This window comes from Bemisia tabaci, chromosome 7 (genome assembly GCF_918797505.1).
Source record: "Bemisia tabaci chromosome 7, PGI_BMITA_v3".
In the NCBI taxonomy this organism is placed as follows: domain Eukaryota; kingdom Metazoa; phylum Arthropoda; class Insecta; order Hemiptera; family Aleyrodidae; genus Bemisia; species Bemisia tabaci.
Genome location: NC_092799.1, coordinates 6,489,040 through 6,502,251, shown reverse-complemented (window position 1 = coordinate 6,502,251; position 13,212 = coordinate 6,489,040). Strand labels below are relative to the sequence as shown.

Here is a 13,212-nt window from a genome sequence, read left to right as displayed (position 1 = left end):
CAGGATTTGAGAAAAGTCGGCCGTGCTTATGCAGAAATTTTAATTTTTCTCCGCAAAAAATAAGGGTTTTATCAGGATTTGGAAAAAACTTTGAAATCAGGATTTTGCAGTCAAAAATCAGGAAAAATCAAGATTTCATCAGGATTTTTGAAAATGGAAAAAACCGGACACCCTGATGAATTATATGAGTCAATTTAATGCAGTTATGTTCCTTCACCTGGAAAACTGCGAATTTTGCAGTTTTGTAGAGGTTATCGTCCTTTTCTCCACTTCCAATCGAAATCCACAGAGATTTTTCACAAATACATGCGATACATCATATGCCCGTTCAACCCACACTGGAAAAAAATACACATTGGATCTAGAGTCCCAACTCTTGAAAGCATTGACAAGAAACAGGACTCTTGATTCAATCAGATTTAAGCTCAAATCAAAAGGAAATCTGCTCAAATTAAGAGGCTTTGTTCTTGATTTATGCTTAAATCTGATTGTATCAAGAGTATTTTTTCTTGTCGATGTTTTTAAGAGTCTGGACTCTAGATCCAATGTGTTTTTTTCTTCCAGTACAGCCCAGCCAAGAACCCGAGACGATTCAACCTAAAACAACTCACCGAAGATCCGACGACCAGGAATAACGCATCATGAGGATCCAGCACCCCTAATTTGCGGCACCCCCCAGGGAAGGAAGACTCAACGTTTCGGGGCCGTTTTTATGAATGAACGGGCTCCCGCTCACGCAGAAGGGGCGGCGCCGCGGTGCACGCAAGGAAGGGTGCGCTATCCGCTCGCTGCGCCGCGCCGGCCGCGAGGATGCACCGAGGGGGTCTCTCTGCGCATGCGCCGCCGTCGCCGAGCAGCGAATGCCCGCGCAGTCTTCAAATCGTCGCTCCACGCGTCGCCCAACGGACCTACCTTAGCGTGATTCTCGCTCTCGCCCTCGCTCGAACGAAATACGATCGAAACATTTCGAAAAAAATTCTGTGTGTGTGTGTTTTTTTTTTCGAATACTATCACCAAACTTTGTACATTTTTTCCTGGTTTATTTTCCTCGGTGTGCGCTTTCGGTTTCAAAACCGATAGTCCTAGCGTTTTCGGTTGTTTGTGTCGGTTTTTGTTGCGGTTTTGTAGTTTTTTGTGTGTTTTTGTGGTTTTTGGAAAAAGCTTAACTTTGTGGATACTCTGTGGTTTCGAGCAGTGGCTTTGTCCGCAGCTATGCGGCTTACTCTCTCCTGAATCAGTATCAGGTTAGTCATTTTTCTCTTATCAGTCGATGTTTGCGCTGAGAATTCTCGAGGTGTGATTCACTAATGTGTGAGCTTCGTAACTGTCGTTGTGGATTTCAGCAAGCGCTGGAGCTTTTAACGTTTTAGTGGCGGTTTGTATCTGTGCTCGTCTGCTAATAATAATTAGGCGGATTGTAGTGCTGGTATAATGGACTTATATTTTTTAATCGAATTGGTTGCACTTTTGTTTACTTTCGTGAATCTCGGTCAAAGTTCAAACTTTCTGGGGAGAAATCACTGAAAAGGATACTCCATGAAAAAAGAGTGAAAAGCAAAGGAAGCGTTGGGTGCAGAGAGGGCATTTCTTGTTTGCGGTGTTTTAGAATCTCCTCTGCTGATTTATATTTTAAACAGGGAACTACTGGACTAATTTTCAGAAATTTTTCGTTTTTAGCATCGTAAAATCATGAAGGAAATTCAGTAAAAGTTCAACAAATTCCGTAAATTTGCTTTAGTCATAATGAATGGAACGTTAGCGAAGATTCTGAGGCATCACAACTAAGAAATGCCCTATCTGCACCCAGTTCCTCAAATATTTCAGCTATCTAATACCGCGATCATGTGTGTATTTTAACAATTTGAGATCATGTCGTAATCAACTTATTTTAATTTTTCAAAATTGTCTCCATCGTGTTAGCTTTCTTCCAGTAACTTTATTGTGGAATTGTACCCCCTGAGCTTTAGTGTTTTCGTTTACATGTTAAATGGCCAAAAAATTGCCTGGAATTCAATCACATGACACTTACGTCCTGTCAATTGATTACGTTGGACTTATGTCCCGACAAAATCACCGCATAAATCAGTAATGAGCCATAAAATTACATCCAGTTCCTAAGCTTTTAGCCTAAGTTGTTCATTCGATTCCATCAGTAGACCAGCTAACCTCGGTCGAACTAGACTACTGCCGTCCATAGCACAAGCGCCGAAAGTCCATTCAAGATTTTGCATTTTCCTTTCACACATTCTGTTCTCTTACGGAAAAAAATACTATTATCCAATTTGCTCCATTTTGCCGAAAGTATCCAAGAATTCTGCAGGACAATTACTCGCCAGTTTTTCTGAAATGGAAAATTTTTCAGGAAAAAAATTGAAAAAAAATCTATAATGGAGATAAGGCGTTTTTGCTATGGACGACAGACTAGGAACTCACTTCAATCGGTTCTTTTTTTTTTTTTTTTTGTTGCACACACTTTTTTTAAACATCTGATAAGTAGAGAAGTTTGATATTTAAGTATAAAATCACACCTTAGTACTTAAATATGATATTCTCAACCGTTAAGTTTCCTAATGAAAAATGCACGAATTTCTCAGCTTTTTCGCACGTAGTGAAATTTATCACAGAGCTTCGAAAAATCGATAACCTAAAATTGATATCTACTTCTCGCAAAGTTCTTGAGTTATCTTCTAAGTGGCATCAATGTCGTGCTTGAGTAGAATTCGTACTTCCTTTTTTTTGTTTCTGTTTCCGGTCACCGTGTTTTATGTCAGCGCTTTAATCTGTTGGCGCCCGGCAGAGTGCATATGATTGCTTCTTCTCTGAAGGTAGATTATTTGGAAGTGTGTCTATCGTATGCGAACGCGAGAGATTAAAATTCCAAACGCGAGATCTGTGGTACCTTATTTTCCGAATTTTTTCCACCAGCTTTTCACAGGGTTGCCACAGTCAGGGAAAACCGGGAATTTTGAAAAGTCAGGGAAAACCGGAAAATGTCCGGGAAAATGACGGAAATGACGAAAATTTCAGGGCAAATTTGTTAATTCACCTTAATTTGCTTTCTAGAATGGGTTTGAGATTTTGAACAAGAACTTTTGCCCGAAAACTATTTTCAATCATGTCTTACCATTTACTAATAATATTTACATTCTTTACTATTCTTTACTATCTAACAAAAGCTCTCTGTGATTCAAATAACAATTTCTCTCAGTTCAGTATATTTCCTGAAGTTTTTCGGGAGCTTTAGGAAAGTTTCACGAATAATCCGTTTTACACAAAATTAATTCTCGCGTGAGAGTCTATGTAATACTTCCTTAGACGTGCAATGAAGTGGCATGACTACTTCTACCAATAATTGCCCAATCGAGAAGAAGAAGAAGAAGAAGAAATATACTTGGAAAACATGATTTTTATAATAAATAAAAATCCTGTAAGTAGGTGTCCCAGGATCAGACGATAAGCCCTCTGACACTCAATAATAAAATAAGAAAGATAAAGAGCCTCAAATTTATTGCAAAATATCGGCCGAGGTGCGGGTACCCGGCTCAAGTCCGATTTGCGTATTTTGCAGCCCAGTGGCGTGGCGTGAATTGCGATATATCGATTGTTATGCCATTTAAACCTATGAAAAAAGATCGATTATCAGGGTGTTCGCAGCGTACACCTTAGTAATCGATTCTTTACCATAGTTTCAAATGGCGAGTTATCGATAATCGATTATTCACGCCACGCCACTGTTGCAGCTTGCAGCCCCCTAAATCACAGAATAGCGTCGCTTATCGATACCTCAACCTGTGCTGCTGTGGTAAAAAATAACAACGGAAAAACATTGCCTTGTCGCCAAGTTTCCCGCAAGATAATATTTAATTTTGAGAAAAGTTGTGAATATGTTTCCGTAAAATTTTCAGATCCGCCAGGTGAACCCGCCAATAAAATTTTCCGAAAATTTCAAGGTAAACTACCTTTAAGTTTTCCTGGAATTTTGCATTTTACCCAAAGAACTTTGGAAATGTGCGAATGTTTATAAGGTGTTTCTCCGTACTCGCCACTGGTGCAATCATAAAACCAGTGTCCTTCCAGTCGCTAATTCAGACATTAACTTTTACGGTTTATTTTACCCCGTTTCAGCCGACTCGGCGTAGGCCATACCGAGTGAATACAGAGTGACACCCGATCGGGGTTGTCAGATCAACGCAGAATTCGATTTTTCTTCTCGGGTTGGGCTCGGTCTTATCGGGGAAATACTGCCGTTTGGCAACGCGGCGAAACGCCACCCCGTGAACGATGCGCTAAATGGCTTTTATGTAACGCGCTTTATTACGGGAGCATCGATATTCATCTCCATCGTTGCCAGCTTGGTTTAAAATTAGTTTGGATTAATTCGATTGAATCAATTAATGCAGCATTGAACGAATTATTTAAATTAGTAAAAATTCTTTTCGTGACATTAGTCATTCCTTCCACGATTCGTGGTCCTAAAAAATCTCAAAAAAATCTGAAGAATTCGCAGTCCCTCGCAGCAGGGGTCCTCACTGCCGTCCTGAGGAAAACGTCGTAAATACACCCAAAAGTTGCCAACTTTCCTCTGATTGTATTTTGATTTTAAGGAGTGTACGACTATTACCTTTTGAAATTTTCAGGTAATTTACTTCTGATTACAAATAAAATTCGCCAAAAAATTCGAAGAAAAACATTTACAAATTTTCCTGAAAATGTATATTTTATGGACGGAAATTTGACAACGTCTGATGGCACATACGGCGTTATCCCGTAGCACGGCAGTCGAGGGGTTGAGATCTGAAGCACAAGTTTCCTTAAGCACCAGGACGAATTTCTATCTGAATTCCACTGTGCTCCTGATTCCCTTAAAGTCCTCTGATGAAGAGAGATTGTTGGAACTGCCGTTCATTAACTTCTGAGATAGTTTTGATTTTGTGTGAAGAAAAAATCGGTTCGATCATAATACCCGTCCGTGAAATATAATTCAATCGTTGAACTGTTCAACCGGTTAAAGGTTTAAATGTTGCTTTTTAACCTTTTTTCTCCGTTTTCTTTCTGTAAGTTTTAAACGACCCTCACACTTGTTTACATAAATTGTTTCTCAAATCGTAAAAAGACGGATTACATGCGTAAAAGCATGATTCATTCTTCCATGTATTTTGATTTCATATCAGGTAAGAAGCCAAGTCCGAAACATAGCAGTGGAAAAGTGGTCTGAGCTTTTTTTTTTCTTTTCTCGCAGAAATACTTAATTTGGTAATTGAAGTATGCATTATACTCATAATTTATTGAAAAACTTATAAGGCGCCTCGCTTTAAATATCACTATCGCGTTCCATTCAGAGGGAACTGCCCTCAATATCTTCACTTGATAGAAGGTGTCAGAGGAGCTATCTTTTGGGATCGGACCAAGAGGATTTAAATAAACTGTTTGCACAATACGCTATCGCATGATTATGAGCCAATGGTCCTAAGCAATGAGCCATAGTCGTGCCAATGATGGCATGATGATATGGAGGGCGTGTGTCGATGACTTGATGATATGCTAATGATATGAAATAAGCCGAACATCATGTGCTAAATAGATACACATAGGGTCCCAAACACACTTCCGGGGGCACTTTCGGGGGCTCTAAGTTTTTTTAAGTTCAAAACTGCGTATTTCCAATTGTGACGTTGCAAATCTCCGCTTATGTTTTATTTTTTTGTAAGGAAGCGAACCAGAAGTTTTTCTTGAAATCATGCGTGAATTTTCTTCAAAAACAATCGAACATACTTTCTCAACATTTCTAGAAGATATTTTGGTTAGTTTTCCTGCAAATTAATGAACTTAAATAAGCGACTTTGGAACGTAGCACAGATGCTACTTTTCAACTTCAGCTATCAATATTAGAAGAGTAGAAATTCAGAACCTGACAAGCGCCATCAGACGTTGCCAAGATTGTGCAGCTGTTCCTCTTATTTCACGGAATTCCTATAGCCTGAGAAAAATAAATCTCGTCATAAGAGGCGATTTCCGCAACTTGATTCAATCAAGTTTTTGACCTACTGCCAACCTCCGTTACGGCAAAACAAAATTCTCTCCGGGCAGCAATGCCCCTACATCATTTGCTTTTCAGGCTAGTAGCTAGCAACGATGACCACATTCAAAATTCTCATCATCCTAAGTGATTAGATGCAAACGTTGGCCACAATTTATCAAGTAACCGAATTCTCTGGGAGAAAAAAAAGGCTCTTGGTTCAAGAGTCCAGACTCTTGAAGAATTTGACAAAGAAAAATACTCTTATTTAATCGAACTTTCGCTTGAATCGAGAGCAAAGCCTCTTAATTCAAGCGGATTTTGTTTTGATTCAAGCAAAAATCCGATTGAATCCAGAGTATTTTATCTTGTCAACTCAGTCAAGAGTCCGAACTCTGGATCCAAGAGACTTTTTTTCCAGAGTTTAGTCTTTGACTTCAGCGGCGTGATTCTCTCCTTTGGTTTGCAACCCTGCTGACCTGGTTGAAAAAGTCGACCGAATCAGCTGGTGGAAATTTGCCTAAAGATGACACCAAAACGGCAAAATATAAACAATTTCTCAACCACAAACTTCATGAAGCGAATGCAGTTAGGTTCTTTTCCAATGAAGCTATCTTAGCATTTCGTGATGGAACCTACTAAGGTTTGAATTTCCACTCTTAATTGATCTGCATTTTGCAATCAGGAACTGCAATTTCTGGTCCATACGTAAAACCACCTAACTGCTGAGGGAAACTAATGGCACCGATGTTGTTTCTAAAATAAGCCAATAATTGTTGTTTCTGACGACGGCAACGCCGGGAAAACTGCATTCCCGGGGATGAGTTAAAATCAGGACTCAAGTTGTGTATCGGATATTAGCGCGTAAGTTATATTCCAAGGCGTCGACATATACGCTTTATTTATAGCTTCCCGAGCACAAATTACAAAGCCACTTTCGGAGCTTCACTTTCGATTGAGCTCCAGCGCTCCCGGGGGAGTAATAGACCCACAGCTCCCATTCATCAGGAGTGAATATTAATGAACTTTTTCTATTCTATTTGTTTTGTTTTTACCTTTTTGAGTGATCGCGCACCAACACACACGCAGACCAACACCAGCTAAATTAACTGGTTTGTTTTGCGCATTAATATGCAACGTGGTCGCTCTGATAGCGCTGCTGCCTGATCGTGCCGGAAAATTCCGGGATTTCGAGGGGATTTGAATGTGACGGCGGGAATCTGGCATCGGCGGGTGATAGAGAGGAGTGTAGAATTACATGCTCGTCTGTCGTCGGTGTGATAAAATATATGGAAGCAGATGCCCATTTAAAACGAGCTTGATTAGAGCCACGGTTTCAAATGAAACTGACGTGAAATAAAAACGAACATCCTCCAGGAATCTCGTATCTCAGAGGCAACAGTAGTTCCCTCGTTGCCTGGTCGATCGTCCAGGTATCGAAGTGGAAATGCTTCCACTTCCCCCGGAACGTTAAGTTTCGTAAGGAAGCTCCCAGAAAAATCGTGACCGAAATTCCGACAGTGCTAAACCGCGTATCCTCATTGCGGTGTTTCAAAATTTCCGGCCATTTTTTTATTTTCTCGATGAGAAACAAACCAACTTGATAGCTTGAAATATGAGAAAGATGCAATTTCATTCTTTAAATTGTATTTAAAGAGTGAAGTATGACAGGAAGAAGTCTGCGAGGTCGCAAATGGAGATGCGTGGTTTCGCATTTCGGTCATCATTGTTATTTCAGGTCCTTCTCCCGAAAGGGGGACGAAAAGGGTTCCGGGGAGCTTCCCCTAAAATTTTTTCGAAATTTAAAGCATCTTATATGCAGTTTGAGTCAATTTCGTTATGAATGTTTACCAAATACAAGCGTCTATCCTTCTTCTTTCCTCTGTCCTTTTCCTCTTACTTTCTTCTCTTTCTCTTCTCCCTTGTTTCGAACGAACGAGGGGGAATGGCGTACCCTCCCTCTACCTCCCCGGATCCGCGTGTGCTCACAAATTAATGAGCGTTTGTTATTGAAATCTCAGGTATCCTCTCAGGTTGTGAGTAGCTTTTCTAATAATGCAGTTTTTAGCTCTACGCTTGTAAATATTGGGGTCCAGAGCAACTGAATGTACCCCTTTTTCACCTGCTTGGCAACTCGGGGAGTTCGTTAAGGTCCAAGCTGCAGGCCTGGAGCTAAACGTCAAGTAGGTACGTTGAAAGTAAAACCCTGTTTTCATCGCACGTAGGAGCTGAGACGCCTGCCGACGCCCCCTAACCCCTCCCCCTCCCCTTAACCCCCTCGTTACACGTTAAATTTCGAAACAGTCCTCTCAACAAGCGAAAAGTGACCGAGTTTTACTTGTTAAGTTCCAAAAAAAGTTGGAAATAAAGTTCATTTCGCCTCGTTACAATGAGTGTTTTTGTAGTACCAAAGTGTATCACATCACGGAAAAAAAAATGTGAGGAATCATCCCCTAAAATTGTGGCCCCACCCCAATCTGTTGGACGATGTAGGCGTTTCCAATTAATTTGGGTAGTACCGCAACATTTGAGTCAGTAACCAAATTTATTCGGGTACCACAAAAATTGCTGGAAATGTCCATATCTTTCTTTTCGTGTCAGGAAAACGAACTACTTCACGAAAAAAGAAAAAATTGGTATCACACTGAAAAAAAAAGATTGGTAGAATGTACCATTCCTGCACGCTGTATTTCACACAGCGCGGAGGAATGGTAAATTCTACCAATTTTCAAGTTAATTCTGCCAGAGGAATGGTTACCTGTACCAGTATAAAGTCACATATAACTTTCTTCTGGCAGAATTAACTCTAAATTGACGCTGTGTGAAATACAGCGTGAAGGAATGGTAAATTCTACCAATCTTTTTTTTCAGTGCGAGTTTACGAGTTTAGTTAGTATATCGAGGCTCATCTCAAAATGAACTTACGGCCCTCTTCCGTATTACAACAGATCTGCATTTGTGTATTTGTGTATCCGACTTTATTGCACGCGATTTCGTCCAGATCTCCTCGAACAATGCTTGAAATGCATTCTCATTCTTTTAGTCATAAGCATCATGATACACATGCTTGATTCAAATATCGTTCGGAGTACGTCCCGAATTTCCTCCGTGGAAAGGAATTTCCATGTTTTTTTTAATTCGAATCCTGTGCGTGGTTACCTGAGTCGACAGTATCAATCATTTTACTTACCTTCCGCAAGAAAAAACCCTCAAAAAATGAACACCGAGTTCTCCTTGATGACTGAAGGGTCGAGTAGAGGCATGAATGGACATTCAAACGACCTTCCCTTGTCAGCCACGAGGTGCTTCAACGCGACAGCCTGTGAGAAAATCTCGGAGATACTATCGTAGTTGTCAGGTTGTCATGAAAATTTACGAGCTCTTCATTTCTTCGAGAAAAGATCAAATAACTGAATTCAATTACTGCTGGTAGGATTGGAATTCAAGCATTGAATCCGTTTCAACCAATAGGATCGCTCCATTTTTCCTGTGTTTTCTTTGTCTATAGCTCTGTCTATCAATTTTAATAATGAGCCCGCAGAGGTTATCAGTCTTCCGCCATCAATTGAATACATGGTCAATGGTACAATGGTCATACATGACCCAATAGCCTGAGAGACTTAAACGCACATTTAAGAAAAACAAGAGGGTCACCAGCGTGTCTACTAGTCCGGAATTTCCAGAAAGCGCGGAAATACTACCGATCTTTTAAGGGCGGTTGGGAAGCACTGAAGAGTGCGGACATTCCGCGAGAATATCCGGAATATTTTCCTTTATACCACGTTTGTTTTTTTTAATAAAGCCTGGAAAGTATGCAATCCCCTGCGCGTTGATTCTTACAGACTTCAATTGATCGCAATTGTGCAGGCAGTTAATCTTCAAGCCACCGAAAAAATTTTGTGTCTACGTAATTTTCATCGCAATCCGAGAGAGTTTCAAATTTTTGAAATTTTTCGAATTTCAGCAAATGGAGGTACCGAAAAAGTACTGAATTTGTTTGTTGAAAAGGTACTGAATTTCTTGGGAATGTTCCGAAAAAGTACTGTAAAAGTACTGATTTCCGATCAACCTGTCTCAGTAGACACCCTGGCCTCTCAATTCCCGTCGAATTCTTTATCTATCGCTTTGTCTATCAATTTCAATAATCAGCTCGCCGGTCACTCCGGTCGGTATAACTCGTGTCCGGCGCCCCATCTCGAGCGCGATCCGGCGCCGCACAGTGGATCGAGTCAGTCAGAGAGGTTGGACACGAAATTTTTAACTGAAATTGCCTAAACTTAATGTTTATTTCGTCACATTTTAAAGTCCAAGGGGTGCTTTTAGCTGAAAATTTCACGAAGAAACCGTTGAAACCACTCGTAGAGCCCCAAAGTTTTGTATAACCGGAGTTATAAGCGTTGTAAGTTTCCGAATTTTGTCCGACCTCCCCTATCGACTCGATCCAGTGTGCGCCGAGTCGTGGCCATCCAGTCGGCGATCCTGGCCGTGAAAACCCGTCGGAAAAGTCGCGGGAATCGGGACCATCGGACCAGTGGCGTGGCGTGCTTTGCGATATATCGATTGAATTGCCATTTAAAGCTATGGTAAAGAATCGATTATTAAGGTCTTCGCTGCGAACGCCCTGTCTATCGATCCTTTTCCGTAGGTTTGAATGGAATAACAATCGATGTATCGCAATTCACGTCACGCCACTGGGACGATCGGAGACCTCTCATCATAACAGGACGAGGCCGGGTCTTCTCACGCGCCCGGCCGAGGATGGATGGATGGATGGATGGGGCCCCGGATAACAGGAATAATAGTGGTGCTAAATGGGACGATTTCCCGCGCCTCCCCCGCCCCGCGCCCCGCGCCCCGCCCGGCGTGGCTCGCCCGCTTCGGATTGCGACCTTGATCGCTCCAATTGGCACCGCGTGGAAAGCCAGCTCGTATTCCGCGAGCCTCGCCGATTGCATCACTCGCCGCGCCGTCGCCGGACGCCTCGACTGGACGCGAGACTCATCAGCCCCAACTCAGCTGACTCACGCTCGCCGTTCTGATTATCGAGGGCTCTACGAGTGGTTCGCGTAAAATTTGGCCTTTGTATCCTGGATTTTGTTAGAAATTTCAGCAGTACACTGGAAAAAAAAAACATTGGATCTACAGTCTAGACTCTTAAAAACGTCGACAAGAAAAAGTACTCTTGATTCAATCAGGATCTAGCTTAAATCAAGGACCAAGCCTCTTAATTTAAGCGGATTTCCTTTTGATTCAAGCAAAAATCCGATTGAATCAAGAGTATTTTTTTTTGTCAATGTTTTCAAGAGTCTGGACTCTAGATCCAATGTGTTTTTTTTCCAGTGTAGTTGAAGGATGTAGAATGTAGAAGGGTGATTTTTAGGGGTTCCGGGGGTCTGACGGCCTGGGAGGTCAGGGGATCTTTGATAGCCTGGAAAAATCAGATAAAGTTCGAAAAGTCATAAGAAAAGCCAGAAAATGTATCGTTAATTTTGAAAATTCGTAGGAAAAGTCAGAGATTAACGCGAGTAGCGTTTGTACACCAGATTTTGTTGGAAAGTTCAGAAGTAGTTGATGTGATTTTTAGGGGTTGCCGGGGGCCTGGACTCTCCAAACAAAATTTTTGGTCGTCCTACTGAATATCCTCCCATCTGTTTATCTCTATCACGATGACATTCATGCGTCTTGAAAAACCCCGCGAGAATCGAGGGTGGCCCAGACCTCCCTCAACACCCATACCGCCCCAACATATCGAATTACATGAACGAGGTGAGTGATAGCCGGGCTCATCCAGCGTGATCGTCGTCGCACAGTGGATCGCGTCAATGAGCGAGGTCGAACAAAATTTGGAAACTTCAAAAGCTTTCAACTCCATTCATACACAATATCGAGGTTTTGAAAGTGGTTCCATCGGTTTCCTCGTAAAATTTCATCTCAGAAACAACCTTCGTAATTTGAAATGTAGCGAAATAAACATCAAAATTTGCAGTTTTAGTTAAAAATTTCATGTCCGACCTCTCCGATCCACTCGATCCACTGTGCGTCGTAGCGTGAGAAAAACACCCGACAGCCAACAAACACTCGACTCGACCCATCAAAATCTGAACCAAGTAGAACATGACTATTTTCTGTTGAGCCTTGGACTCCGTTTTGAAACATGTATCTCAAGTCCCATCGTAAAATGGACGTGTTCCGTTTATGAAAAAGGGTTCATCTGACAGCGCTGCTCGATTATTGTTTGTTCGCGTAATGTGCTTCCATCGGCGAGCCGTTGCGTGATGCCTCATCTTCACCGAACGCACTGTCATAGTTAGTTCGTTGTTTATGCATCCAGTGGCTTACTTTACCCTCCCCGATGGGGCCTCGTTTACGCTGCAGTGCGAAACGGCGGCGCTAACAGCCAGCGAGAAGCAATCGCTGTTGTCAGGTTCGATGGATGTTATCGTTAAGACCGATTGATTGGTTCTTCCTTGCGTAACTATCGCATTTGGTTCAACGAAATGTCAACGAAGATTGGGTAGTATTGATAGACAAAGCTATGGACAAAAAAAGACATAAGGAGTATGGAGCGATCGCATTGGTTGCTGGTTCTTATAGATTAAGGGAGAAAATGATGGACAAATTGTAGGGCCTCTCGAGGGTTGCCGTTCGTTAGTCTATTACCGGCATCCTTTGTCCGTTGCAACCACCTGCGGGCTGATTATTGAAATTCATAGACAAAGCTATGGACAAAGAGGACATAGAAGGTATGGAGCGATCCTGTTGGTTGAAATGTGCGGTTCTCATAGACTAAGGAGAAAATGATGGACTAACTGTAAGGTTTCTCGTAGGTTGCCGTTAGTTAGTCTATTACCTACTGCCTTTGTCCATTGCAACCATCAGCTTCCACCAATAGGTTCCCTCCATATCCCTTTTGTCTTCTTTGTCCATCGCTTTGTCTATCAGTTTCAATAATCGGCCCGCTGGTTGCACCAATAGGATCCCTCGATATCCCTTTTGTCCTCTTTGTCTAAAGCTTTGTCTACCAATTTCAATAATCGGCCCGGAGGTCTGGACGCAAGGCGAGACAAGAATGGAAAAACAGGCGTTTTGTCGCGGAGCCGATGCGTCTGGCGAGAAAATCCGCGAGTATCGGATATCGTGGCGGGGAGACAGAAATCCAGATGCGCCGGCCGGGGACAACAAGGAAAAGTGAACGA

The 13,212-nt window shown here is 41.9% G+C and overlaps 1 protein-coding gene across 2 annotated transcripts in view; it reads left to right on the top strand.

The window, feature by feature from the left end:
- Positions 1–867: 867 nt before the first annotated feature.
- The window catches only part of insc (spindle orientation adaptor protein inscuteable), a 199,442-nt gene continuing 187,097 nt past the window's right edge, over positions 868–13,212 (top strand). The window contains exon 1 of one of the 2 annotated variants that reach the window (XM_072302100.1): positions 868–1,244. The gene's annotated coding sequence lies outside the window, so the exon portion shown is untranslated. The remainder of the gene's footprint in view (positions 1,245–13,212) is intronic. The other variant, XM_019044956.2, reaches the window with a different exon arrangement.